We start from the raw sequence: 14918 nt of genomic DNA, 5'->3' as shown, positions 1-14918 counted from the left end.
GGGGATCATTCTTTATGAAAAATGTTATTAAAGGTCAACACTAGGTTTGAGTAACAAACATTCGTTTCGGCATTGAATCACTCATATGCCAAAGGATTCAAAGGATTTTTTCATTTTTTTTGTTTTGTTGTAAAAAGGTCAATTTATGTTATATTTTAACTAACTAAAAGAAATTAATTGATGGACCACATGACTTACAGAATTTTAAAACATTTTTTTGATTTCAACCGAATGCCGATATTTTGACAGCTTTAAAACAAAATTCACCAAATAACTCGTAGAACTTACAAAATGTTATCTTTAATCCCCTCAATATTTCCAATAGCTCAAGTGTCCTCATAATAACTTTACTATTAGTCATACTGCTAGAAACACAAAGCATTGCAAAAATTATTTGTTGTTATTTCTAATCCCTTCAAATGTTTCCAAAACAAAGCGATAGAAGAGCACCCACCATGATTTACCTTTATGCGTATACGTATACATAATTACAATAACTCATACGACTTGTATTAAAATCACTCATACAACCCCCCATCCCTGATAATTTTATAAGTAGTTTAAAGATAACGATTTAAATTCGCAAATGAATTGATTCGAAGTAGTGGGATACCATAATGCCTTTAAAATTAATCATACTATTAGAGAAATTAAGCATTGTACTTGTGTGCAAGTGTTATTTGTTGTGCATGGTTGAATAGGTGGGTAGGTGTTTGGTTTGTTTGTTTTTCGAAATTTTGTGCAAGTGTTATTTGTTATGAATAATAGGTGTTTAGTTTATTTGTTTTTCGAAAATTTTGTTTTTCTACTTAAATTATCTATTGTAACATTTCTAAGATAAGGACAAATCTAAATTACATTTTATTTATGATTGGTGAATTAAATGAAAGCACTAATAAAACCTACATATGTATACCAGTTTAAACTGGTCTAAACTTGATATTGCTATCTTCTTTCTTCAATAGCAATAAGTGGCAAATAAAAAATAAATTTTTATTATAACGTAAAAAGCTTAAACCATAATGATGGTATAATAACAAAATTGCAATGGCTACTGCAGTAGTGGAAGATAGAAATTAGAAAAAAGTTCTAGGAATCAAAAAAAAATCCTAGGTGGAAATTTTTTTTGTTAAATTTGGAAAAATTATTTTTAAAATTAAAAAAATTAATAAAAAAAATTAAAATTAATATTTATACAGCTGTAACTAGGTGCACAACAGTATATGTGTCTAGAATATGGACTGCTAGAGTTTGCTAAAAATTTACAAAAAAAAAAAATTTAGTTGAATGGCAAAATTTTGCTCTACCTACCGAATTTCTGCCAAACCAGGCCAAAATTAAAACTCCTAGTAGCCGAACAAAGATTAACAAGAGATCGATTTATATGGGAGCTAGATCAGATTAAAGACCGATTTGGACCGTACTTGGCACAGTTGTTGGAAATCGTAACAGTGGTAACGTAACAAAATTCGGACAAAAATAGCGGCTTTAAGGCGTTCAAGACGAGAAATCGCGAGATCGGTATATTGTGGGAGCCATATCAGGCTAAAGACCGATAGGCACTTTAGACGGTAGTTGGAAGTCTTAACATAACCCTAGACGCAAAATTTTAGCCAAATCGGACAAAAATTACGGCGGCGAGGGGCTTAAGATGTCAAATCGGGAGATCGGTTTATATGGTAGTTATATCAGGTTATAAAGGGTGCTTTTTTGGCTATTATCTTTTTTGCAACACTAGTTTAAACAGCTCACGCACGTTTAGTGTTTTGTTTTACTGTCACACATCTTCAGTTTGGTCTATAGTTTAACCATGAATCGTCTTTACAAACGAACAACGCTTGCAAATTATTGAATTTTATTATTAAAATGCTTGAAAGTTCGTCGCGCGCTTCTTGTGATCAGCGAAGAAGCTCTTTTTTTGGCTCAATGGGTACGTAAAAAAGCAGATTTGTCGATTTTGGAATGAAGGTCAACCAGAAGCATTGCAAGAGCTATCAATGCATCCAGAAAATGTCACAGTTTGGTAAGGTTTATGGGCTGGTGGCATCATTGGACCGTACTTCTTCAAAGATAATGCGAATCGTAACGTAACTGTAAATGGTGAGCGTTATCGTGAGATGATATCCAATATTGTTTTTGTCCAAAATGCAAGAGCTTGACTTACTTGGAGTGAAGGTCAGCCAGAAGCATTGCAAGAGCTACCAATGCATCCAGAAAATGACACAGTTTGATGAGGTTTATGGGCTGACGGCATCATTGGACCGTACTTCTTCAAAGATGATGTGAATCGTAACGCAACATTGTTCTTGTCCAAAATGCAAGAGCTTGACTTGCTTGGAGTGAAGGTCAGCCAGAAGCATTGCAAGAGCTACCAATGAATCCAGAAAAAGCAACAGTTTGATGAGGTTTATGGGCTGGCGGTATCATAGGGACGTACTTCTTCAAAGATGATGCGAATCGTAACGTAACTGTAAATGGTGAGCGTTATCGTGAGATGATATCCAACATTGCTTTTGTCCAAAATGCAAGAGCTTGACTTGCTTGCAGTGAAGGTCAGCCAGAAGCATTGCAAGAGCTACCAATGCATCCAGAAAAAGCCACAGTTTGATGAGGTTTATGGGCTGGTGGCATCATTGGACCGTACTTCTTCAAAGATAATGTGAATCATAACGTAACTGTAAATGGTGAGCGCTATCGTGAGATGATATTCAACTTTGTTTCTGTCCAAAATGCAAGAGCTTGACTGGCCTGACATGTGGTTTCAACAAGACGGTGCCACATGTCACGCAGCACGCGTAATAATGGACTTATTGAGAGGCGAGTTCGGTGAACATTTGATTTCACGTTCGGTACCGGTCAATTGACCGCCTAGATCGTGCGAGTTTACGACTTTAGGCTATTTGTTGTGGGGCTATGTGAAAGGTCATGTCTATGTGAAAAGTCATGTTGTGGGGCTATGTGAAAGGTCATGTCTACAAACAAGCCCGTTTCAATTGATGCATTGGAAGATAATATTTAAGCATTAATTCTTGAGATACCGGCCGAAATGTCGGAAAGAGTATGCCAAAATTGGACTAAGCGAATGGAACATTTGAGGCGCAGTCAAGGTCAACGTTTGCAGGAAATAATTTTCAAACATTAAATTATATGGACTATCGTTTCAAAGGAAGATTTCATGCATTTTTCTAAATTTTATGTGTTTTTTTTTTGGAAAACTTTCCTCTAGCTCTTAAAAAATCATCCTTTATACCGATTTGAACCATACTCTGCATAAGTGATAGAAGTCGAACAGAACACTACGTGTAAACTGCCTTGACACCTCATTTGCCCGAAGAATCCCTATCAAGGGTGAAACGCGCCGTAATGTGATTGATATGGGTTTCCGTTTAACTTGCAATACAGCTCTAAGATCAAATCACAAATAAAGGTAATATTCGCCATATAAGGCCGATGATCCAAGGTGTTGTATGATTAATTTTAATTCAAGTACATTGGGGCGTATTATATATTAGTATTATAATGACTTATACGCAATAGTGGAGTTTCGGGTGATTGTTTGTTGGTATAACTCTAAAATTCCTGTAATATGATCACATTATTACTCACTTATTTATTAATTTACTTATTTATTATTAAATTATAAAATTGATTTTTTTTTTTAATTTTGTTTGTTAGCCTTAGAAGGCCATATCGGAGTAAAGATATATATGGGAGCTATACCTAAATCTGCATCGATTTTTATGAAAATTTGCACACGTATTAGGACATCGAATAAAACATCTCATGGACAATTTTGTAAAGGTCGGAACAAAATTGTGGCTACTACAGCCTTAAATGTCCACATCGGATGAAAGATATAAAAGGGCGCTACGTCTCAATCTGAACCGATTTTAATGAAATTTTGCACACGTATTACGACATCGAATAAAACATCTCATGGACAATTTTTTAAAGGTCTGAACAAAATTGTGGCTACTACAGCCTTAAATGTCCACATCGGATGAAAGATATATATGGGAGCTATATCTAGATTTAATCCGATTTTAATGAAATTTTCTACATCTATTAAGGCATCAAATAAAACACCTCTTGCTCAATTTTGTAAAGATCGCCCCTAAATTGTGGCTACTACAGCCTTAAAAGCCCATATCGGATGAAATATATAAATGGGAGCTATGTCTAAATCTGAATCCATTTTGATAAAACTGTGCACACATGTAGGGATGGCAAATGAAAGTCCTCGCACAAAATTTTGCAAAATTCGGATCAAAATTGGAGCTACGACAGCCTAAAAAAGCCATATCGGCTGAAAGATATATATGGGACCTATACCTAAATCTGAACCGATTTTCTTCATAATCAATAGCGTTCGTCCTTGGACCAAAAAAGTGACTTGTGCAAAATTTTGTGACAATTGGACAACAAATGCAACCAATGTACCTTGATTAAAAAAAATATATGGACAGATAGACGGACATAGGTCAATCGAATCAGGAAGTGACTCTGAGTCGATCGGCATACTTATCAATGGGTCTAGCTCTTCTCCTTCTTCAAACAAATCGACAAATTTGTGATAACCTGTACCACAGTGGTGGTGTATGGATCATGCTTAGTACAGTTGTTGGAAGTCATAACAAACCACTTCATGCTAAATTTTCCGCAAATCGGATAAAAATTGCGCCCCCTAGAGTCTAAAGAAGTTGAATCAGAAGATTGGCTTATATGACAGCTATATCAAATTATGAACAGATATGGACCATGCTTAGTACAGTTGTTGAAAGTCATAACAAACCACTTCTTGCAAAATTTCAGTCAAATCGGATAATAATTGCGCCATCTAGAGGCTAAAGAAGTTTAATCGGGAGATTGGTTTAATTGATAGCTAAGTCAAATTAAAAAATGATATGGATCATGCTTAGTACAGTTGTTGGAAGTCATAAAAAACCACTTCATGCAAAATTACCCGCAAATCGGATAATAATTGCGCCATCTAGAGGCTAAAGAAGTTCAATCAGAAGTTTGGCTTATATGGCAGCTATATCAGATTATGAACTGATATGTATCATGCTTTGTACAGTTGTTGGAAGTCATAACAAACAACTTCATGCAAAATTGGATAATAATTGCGCCCTCTAGCGGATAAAGAAGTTTAATCGGGAGATTGGTTTATATGGAAGCTATATCAGATTATGGTCTGATACGAATCATGCTTAGTACAGTTGTTGGAAGTTATAACAAACCACTTCATGCAAAATTTCAGTCAAATCGAATAATAATTGCGCCATCTAGAGGCTATAGAAGTTCAATCAGGAGATTGGCTTGTATGGCAGCTATATCACATTATGAACTGAAATCGATGATGCTATGTACAGTTGTTGGAAGTCACAACCAAGCACTTCATGCTGAATGTCAGTCAAATCGGATAACAAAAGCGCCCTCTACAGGCTCAAGATGTTAAATCGGTAGATCGGTTTATATGACAGCTATATCAGATTATGAACTGATATGGATCTTACTAAGTATAGTTGTTGGAAGACATAACAAACCACTTCATACAAAATTTCAGTCAAATCGGATAATAATTGCGCCCTCTAGCGGATAAAGAAGTTTAATCGAGAGATTGGTTTATATGACAGCTGATATGTATCATGCTTAGTACAGTTGTTAAAAGTCATAAAAAACCACTCTATGCAAAATTTCAATCAAATCGGATAATAATTGCTCTAGAGGCTTAAGAAGTTCAATCATTATGAACCGATATGGATCATGTTTAGTACAGTTGTTGGAAGTCATAACAAACCACTTCATGTAAAATTTCAGTCAAATCGGTTATAATTGCGCCATCTAGAGGCTTAAGATGTTTAATCGAGCTATATGGCGGCTATATCAGGTTATGAACCGACTAAGACCATACTTGGCACTGTTGTTGGAGGTCCAAACAAAACACCTCATGCAAAATGTTAGACAAATCTAATAAAAATTGCGACATCTAGAGGTTCAAGAAATCAACTTCCGTGATCAGTTTCTCAGGCATCTATTGAGTTGCCCAAAAAGTAATTGCGGATTTTTTAAAAGAAAGTAAATACATTTTTAATAAAACTTAGAATGAGCTTTAATCAAATATACTTTTTTTACACTTCTTTTCTAAAGCAAGCTAAAATTAACAGCTGATAACTAACAGAAGAAAGAATGCAATTACAGAGTCATAAGCTGTGAAAAAATTTGTCAACGCCGACTATATGAAAAATCCGTAATTACTTTTTGGGCAACCCAATATATAAATATGAACCGATATGGACCATGAACCGATATGGACCATTAACAACTCCCATCGATCCGATCCCTTAAGGAAAGTATTTTTGAACATTTCAAGCGCCTTGATGTATCCTTCGAAAGTTTGCGGGCTTTCGATAGACGTACAATTGACTTTGAATTTTACGACGATCAAGAATATGTATACACTGTTGGGTCTTCGATCAATAGTTCCATTTGTTACAAACGGAATGATGAAATTTGTATACCCACCATTTCATGGTGGAGGGTATAAAAAGAACATCAAAAGCAAGGTTTCCAAAAATCATTTTCCTAAAATTTTTAGGAACAATTTTATCTTTATTTTTGAGTCTATGTAAAAATGGTGATATTTAATGGGTCTATTTCTGTCAACAATTTCTTTTTCATTTTTTCTCTTAATTGTCTACTTTATGTCAATGAAACCCAATTTGTAATACCGCTTACCTAACTCGAGCTAGAATTTTTCTAATTTTGGCTTATAAAGGGTGATTTTTTTGAGGTTAGGATTTTCATGCATTAGTATTTGACAGATCACGTGGGATTTCAGACATGGTGTCAAAGAGAAAGATGCTCAGTATGCTTTGACATTTCATCATGAATAGACTTACTAACGAGCAACGCTTGCAAATCATTTTCAGTGAATGGGCCCTAGAAAAGTTGGCAGAAAATCCGCTTTTTTATCGACAAATTTTGTTCAGCGATGAGGCTCATTTCTGGTTGAATGGCTACGTAAATAAGCAAAATTGCCGCATTTGGAGTGAAGAGCAACCAGAAGCCGTTCAAGAACTGCCCATGCATCCCGAAAAATGCACTGTTTGGTGTGGTTTGTACGCTGGTGGAATCATTGGACCGTATTTTTTCAAAGATGCTGTTGGACGCAACGTTACGGTGAATGAACACATTTCGAACCGAACACTGATTTTGGTAATAAAATTCAATGATTTGCAAGCGTTGCTCGTTAGTAAGTCTATTCATAATGAAATGTCAAAGCATACTGAGCATCTTTCTTTTTTTATATTTTTTCTTTATATTTTTTTTTTCTTTATATTTTTGGTTGATTTTCTACAATTGGTACACATAGTCGTATGATTGTTATTAATTGCTAGCCATCAATACAAAAACTATTATAATTTGAAGAAACTAATTGATTTTTCAAATCTTTTAAATCTCAACAACTGTTCATCATCTAGGCTTTGCGAATCTAAAGGCTTTCTTATGTGTGCACTCAAAATTGTCTACAACACCACAAAATGTTGTTGACTAAAAAAAATTTTGGTTTGTTTATTTAAAGAGTATAAATGACAAATTCCGGGCATTATGGTTTATTTTTATTATTTTTTCTCATTTATTTTGACTTTTTGATTCTATTGCTTTAATAAAACATTTTAATTTGTTACAATTTTTTTTTTTGAAAACCAGACATTATGTTATGTTGGCCGGTATTTGCCAGTGTCTAGACAGCAACACACACAAACAAAAGGAATTTCTTGCATACCAAGAAAACTAAGTGTAATCTCATTGTCAGCGCTTTTGTTTTATTTGATTTGTATACATAAATAGTATGAATGTGTATACAAAATATTTTTTTTTTATTTATTTATTTTTGCTTTTGTTGAATACACATGTGGGCCATAAAGTGGCAAACTTACATAGGTCGCTCTCGTGGCAAAGCACTTAACTCTTAACCAAAGCCGCCCCACTGATAATGACAATGAAAACAAAATGCCACCAATAAAATTTCGCGCTCATCTTATCACCATTACAAACTCACAGAAAAAAAAAAGGTATATACAACTATTTCCTGATTTCTATAGAATCAGCAGTTTTGGAAAATTTCTACTTTGTGGTTTATTATTGTGAGCTCTCGGTGAGCAATATTTGCCTTTTGGGTTTTTTTTTCGCTCATTAGGTGTTTTATTGCTTGTTATTGTTTATATAACTCCCTTTACTTGTGGGTTGGGGTTTCGTTGGCTTTGGTTTTTCTGGGGTTTTAACAAATATTTGTCTACCAATGCAATAAAATACATAAAAAAAGAAGTAAGACTATAAGCGTGAGTTTAAAAAATATATAACAACCTTAACATTTGGTTTTAGGTGTCATAGATTGTTTCTTTTTGTTTTTTGATAGAACATTAGCACTGTTGTTGATAGCCAATATCTTATGTCAATAACCCTTTTATTTGGTGTTCGGGTTTTTCTTTAAGCTCCAAGAGGCATTGGCATTGGGTAGAGCATGTGTTTAATAATATAAATGATTACATTTATAATTTGGTTCATATCTTTGCAGCCATATAGGGAGTGTTATAATCTATTCAATGGGAAAAATGAGTCAGCTAATCGAATCTTATGCCAAATATGGGTCATCTTATGAAGTTAGGCCAGTAATAAGTGAGATGATGCTAAGCCTTAGACTTTGTATATTTTTGCCCCCATGGGTATGATTATTATTAAAAACCACCAATTGATATTAAAGTTATTACAACTTTAACAAGAAAATTGATTTTTCAAAGCTGGTGGCTATCTGAAATTTGTATTTATGTAGGCTTTAAGAAACAAAAGGCTTTCCTATGTGTGCAGGCGAAAACTTGAGTAATTCGCAAAAAAAAAAAAAATTTAAATATTGGGTTGCCCAAAAAGTAATTGCGAATTTTTCATATAGTCGGCGTTGACAAATTTTTTCACAGCTTGTGACTCTGTAATTGTATTCTTTCTTCTGTCAGTTATCAGCGTGTAAAGTGTAAAAAAAGTATATTTGATTAAAGTTCATTCTAAGTTTTATTAAAAATGCATTTACTTTCTTTTAAAAAAATCCGCAATTACTTTTTGGGCAAACCCAATATTAAAGCATTTGAATTTTAAGAAATTGCTTTTAAAAATCCAAGGCAACTCCTAAGCTTGTTTTTGTGTAAATTTTAAAAATCTAAAGGTCTTTCTTATGTGTGCAGTAAAAAATGTTAACAATGCTACAAAAAATTAACAGCCTTAATCACAGAACTTAAAGTAGATTTGAAATAGGTTTATATAATAGTTCTATAAAGTAAATCTATCAAATAAACCTATTTCAAAACGACATTAAGTTTTGTAAATAAGGCAGTAAACTTTAAATTTAATTTAAAAAAAAATTGTATAATTCAATAATGTTTGGTGTATGGGTGCTTCATTGCGTATGAGTGTTATTAATAGCTAGCCATTTACATTAAAAGTCGCATAGTTTAGGCAAAATAATTGATTTTTAAAATCTTTAAATTCCGAGAAGCCTGAATACATGTAGGTTTTCTGAATCTGAAAGTCTTTTCCATGTGTGCAATCTATTAAAAAAAAATCTTATAAAATATTAAAGAATTTTTAGTTTGCCTAAAGGCGAAATGATTTTCCACCAACTTTTCAGTACTCCTCTATTGGGTTTTGGCCTATTTTTTTGGTATAATCGATCTTGCAGACTTTTTTATTTTTCTTTATTTCCTTTTTAAATTAAACGTTTATTTATAAATTTGTTTTCCTTTTTTTTTTGAACCCTAATACTTTTTTGTTCAATGACTTGCTTCGATCATTTACTTATCTTGGCACAATATACAATATTATATATTTTTTGGCATTGTGGTATTTTTTTTCTTCTAAAAAACATACTATTCTTTTCATTTGGCAAATGTATCCATACTCTGAGCGCCATCCAAACATCTGGTTTCTCGATGCCATCTCTGCAATTGTTTGTTTGAATTTAAAATACAAACTCATGGACTTCCATAGCGTCCATTAAACTCAATACAAAAATCATCGAGCAAGTCACAATCACACACAACACAATTCAAAAACAATTTTCTTTCTAGTCCCTCAAGGCCAGTAACAGCCAATGACCGATTAAAATTAATAAAAAATTGATTCTCAACAATTGATTTCAATGAATTTTGTTCTTGTTTTTTGAAAGGGGAAATTAATTTAACTTTTTTGGTAAAATATTTTTGTTTCATTTACTTGTAATGAAGGACAAGGAAAAAAGAATCCTTGATTGGATACTACCAAAACCATAAACTATCGAAAATTGGGTACAAAAATATTGGGTTGCCCAAAAAGTAATTGCGGATTTTTGTAAAAGAAAGTAAATGCATTTTTAACAAAACTTAGAATGAACTTTAATCAAATATACTTTTTTTACACTTTTTTTCTAAAGCATGCTAAAAGTAACAGCTGATAACTGACAGAAGAAAGAATGCAATTACAGAGTCACAAGCTGTGAAAAATTTGTCAACGCCGACTATATGAAAAATCCGCAATTACTTTTTGGGCAACCCAATATTATTAAAATTTATAAAAGGCTCGAAATGTTAGTCTGAGACCCCATAAAGTGCATATGTATCATATCTTATTGGTCCAACTGTCCTTCCGTCCGTCTATCGCAAATCACGCAAACTTTCGAAAGAGTAAAGGATTGTAACTTGTAAATGGCCTGAATAAGTCCATAGAGGGCGCGGATATAATTCCGCCCCATGCCTGCATGAAAGTACACCTAAGCCAGTAATCGGCTTGTTGTACGTTCTAAATAAGTCAATTATTGGCTTAGGTGTATGTCCATAGTGGCATGGGGTGTATTAATATCCACACCGTGCCATATAAACCGATCTCCCGACTTGACTTCTTGTGCCTCTAGATGGCGTCATTAACCGATTCGACTGAAAATTTGCAAGTGGCGTTTTTTTTATCCCTTCCAAGCATGGTTCATATCGGTCTCTGTCTTGATATAGCTCCCATTTAAAACGATCTCTCGATGTGACTTCTTGAGCCGCTAGAGGGCGTAATTACTATTTGATTTGGTTGAAATTTTGCTGAATTCGACTGAAAATTTGCATGCGGCGCTGTTTATCCCTTCCAAGCATGGTTCAAATTGGTCTCTGTCTTGATATAGCTCGCATAAAAATCAATCTCCGCTAGAGGGCGTAGTTACTATTTGACTTTTTGAGCCGCTAGAGGGCGTAGTTCCCATTTGATTTGGTTGAAATTTTGCATGTGGCATTTTGCTATGATTTCTAACAAATGTGTCATAACTTCCGCTAATTGTGCTACATATGATTCAATTTGGTTCATAACCTGATACAATTCCCATATAAACTGATCTCCCGTTTTTTTACTTTTGAGCCTCTAGAGGGCGCAATTTTTTTTTCATTTAATTGCTAATTTAATCTTTTTTTATTATTCTTTAGTTTTTTTTTTTTTGTTATTTCTAATTTTTTTTTAGTTTTGGGAAAAAAAAATTATTTAAATTTTTGGAAGCTTTTTATTTTCTATTATTTTTTTTTTAGATTTATCTATTTTTTTCTTGATGGCTTTTTTAAAATTTGTTTTTAACTTTTCTTTAGTTTTTATATTTTTTTGGTTTATGGTTTGTTTTTATTTTCGAAAAAAGAAATTTTTTGTCATATTTTTCAAAATTTTTGTAAACTTTTAATTTTTTTTTTGTTTTTTAATTTAGATTTATTTATTTTTTAATTTTTATTTAGATTTTTTTTTTAATTTTCCATTAGTTTTTATTTTTTGTCATTTCTGTTTTTTTTTTTTAGTTCAGAAAAAATATAATTAAAATTTTTAGAAGCTTTACATCTTTTATATATTTTTTTTATTTAGATTTATAATTTTTTTTTACTTTTCTTTAGTTTTTATTTTAGCTTACTTTTTGTTTTTAATTTAAAAAAAAAATGTTTATATTGTCATCTTTTTCTTTTTTTTGGTATTTTTTTATGTTTTTTTTAATTAGATTTACTGATTTTTTATTTGCTATTTTAAATTTTTGTAGTTATTTAAAATTTTTTTATATAATTTTTTTTGTTCAGTTAAAAAAAAATTCATTCAAATTTTTTGTAAGCTTTTCATTTTTTATTTATTTTTTTATATATTTTTAATTTTTTAAACTTTTATTTAGTTTTTATGATTTTGTGTTTAATTAAAAAAACATATTTATTTTGTCATATTTTTCTAATGTTTTGTAAGCCAAAGTCTTAGTCTGACACTTGGATATCAGAAACGTTTTCTACTCTTAAAAACCTCTAATTTGAGTCCCATATTATCATGATTGGTCTATATATATATTTGGTAAGTTTTGGGTAGGTTTTTTATGTTTATTTTTTAAATTTGATTTAATTAGTTTTTTTAATTGCTATTTTAAATTTATTTTTAGTTTTCTTTGGTTTTTATTTGTTTTTAAAAAAATTTAATTTTTTTTTTATTTTTTTTTTTTTAAGTTCACAGTTTTTAGTCTTAAATATAAAAGTACTCTCCTACTATACAGGCAGCTGGCTTCTTTGATGAGGTTATTATTATTATTTTTTTTTTTTTTTGCTTACACAAACAAATGCTTTAAGTGAATTTGTCTGCGTACAATGAGAATTATAGTAAAAAAAAAACAAATAATTTGCCAATGAATGAAAAAAGAACAATTTTTGTGGTTAAATTTTAGCATTGATAAAGAACATGTGAACATTAACATTAAAAAATAAATACTTCACTGATAAACGAAGTCATTAATTTAAAATAAAATTTTTTGTTTTAACAAAAAAGAACACTAACCTTTAAATCCAATAAAAATAAATAGGGTAGAAAATAATTCCAAGGTAAAGGTGCTGGACCGCAGTAAATTTCCTGCTGCTGCTGCTCTTATGAGGTTCGATTTTAGTGGTACAGTTGTAAGGCAATAAAATTTAATAAAGTTGTAAAGTTTTGTTTTTAGTTTTTAAATATCTACGCTCTTTGTTATTTTACATTGCCACAAAATTATATCTTGCGATTTCTTTTGTGAGTTTTCTTTAATTGATATTCTTTTGGATAGTGTTTTTGAAAACTATAAAAATTAAAAAATAGGTAATTTCATAAAAAATTTTCTTAGAGAACACTTTTTTTTAACTAATGTTTGTTGGGTTTTTTCTTTATCACAAAGTTCACACTCAAGTTTTTGTTTGTTTTACATCAGCTTTTTTTGTTTTTATCTTCTTCCAATTTATTAACACAAAGTCATTTTTTAGTTAGATACCTAAGTCGTTTTTATTTTTGTGTTTTTTTTATTAATGAAATTAACCATAAAATTTGTTATTTGCCAAATTCTATTTTGCATATTTTATGCAACAATTCTTCAAAACAAAAATAACGAAAACAAAAGTAAACAAAAATCCCCCAGCCCCCGCCCCAAAAAAAAAACTCTCCTCAAAGAGTGTGGTGGCTCTGTGGTAAAGCAAAGCGAGAGTGGTGAGTACGCAAATAAAAATATGTAGTTGAAAGGTATCGCATGTATTTTTAGTTTTTTTGTAGCTCTCTTCATCATTCAATCACCATATAACACAACACACTCAGGTATCACGAATTTCTTGCGTGTCAAAACGATTTACAAACCCAAAAAAAAAAAAAAAATAAAATAAATAATCATAACAAGTCTCACACTAGCATACTTAAACTAAAACTCACGGACCGACAGAGAAGAGGCATAGCCTACTCATACATGCATACATACACATTCATTGAAAGTGGCAAATACAGAACTCAGTTTGCTATTATTTTAGCAGACTAGCAAGAATGTGTTGAAAAGACAAAAAAAAATGAAGAAACAAACGATAGCAAAGGCATAAAAACCAACACACCACCTAAACCATACTCTCAAGCTTATGCATAAGCATGCTTATATGTATGTATGTATGTTTGTGTATATTAAGTATTTAAATGCCATTAAAGAAACTCAAATATTTTAAGTTGAGCTCAACAAAGCATACACCGCCATCGACGCCGTTGCCCCCATCATTTGCTTTTGCCCCCCAGCAAGTCTGTTTTAAACGATATCAGTGCTAGCTAAACAAGAAATTTTGATAGTTTAAGAAGCTTTTTGCAGTAGTAGTAGTTGTTGTTGTTGTTGTTGTTGTTGTTGTTGTTGTTATTGATGTTTTATTTTAAGTAGCTTGCTTAAATTTTACCAACTAATGTTAATTAAGTATGCAAATTCTCTTAATTTTTAAAGCCGCTCATTCGCTTGTTCATTCGTTTTCTTCTTTGTCACTAATGTTGCTTAGCCAGCCAATCATTGACGGCGATTAGTTAAACGTAACGCGAAGTGTATTTGCATAGTAAAGCTTAACACATGTGTTGGTTTTTTTGCGGTTTTTTGAAGAGTGTCATTAGCCAGAGGTTAGCAAGCTCAATGCCATGAAGAACATTTTGAGGGGTAGGTAGTTGCCACCCCTCACCAATGCTGGTGAAATTTGTGTTATGCTAGAAGAGTTTACAATAAGAAAATTTGAAATTGACAAGTTGCATTTGGGACTATTTTATATCCACCAACATAGGATGGGGGCTGTACTAAACTAGCCATTTTGTTAGTAACACCACGAAATATTGTTCAGCGACCTAAAAAACTGTATATTTTATTGATCGTCTTGACATTTTAAGGCGATCTAGCCACATTCGTACGCCTTTCCGTCTGTCGAAATCACGAAAGTGTTTGAACGAATGAAGATATCCGCTTGAAATTTTGCACTACGACTTCTTATTGATAAGGGCATTGGAAATTGCAAATGGGTCATATTGATTCAGATTTTGTTATAGGCCTCATCCCAGCATAGCTTTCTGAGGGCTAAAACCCCTTGAATAGTAAAATT

General features: G+C 32.1%; 1 protein-coding gene across 1 annotated transcript in view; it reads right to left on the bottom strand.

Moving 5' to 3' along the window:
* LOC106085885 (protein CREBRF homolog) overlaps positions 1–14918 on the bottom strand; it is a 58529-nt gene that overhangs the window by 40545 nt on the left and 3066 nt on the right. Inside the window, exon 2 of the mRNA XM_059363464.1 lies at positions 12850–13120. The gene's annotated coding sequence lies outside the window, so the exon portion shown is untranslated. The remainder of the gene's footprint in view (positions 1–12849; positions 13121–14918) is intronic.

The sequence above is a fragment of the Stomoxys calcitrans genome, chromosome 2 (assembly GCF_963082655.1).
Source record: "Stomoxys calcitrans chromosome 2, idStoCalc2.1, whole genome shotgun sequence".
NCBI lineage: Eukaryota > Metazoa > Arthropoda > Insecta > Diptera > Muscidae > Stomoxys > Stomoxys calcitrans.
This window is presented reverse-complemented; position numbering and strand designations above follow the sequence as displayed.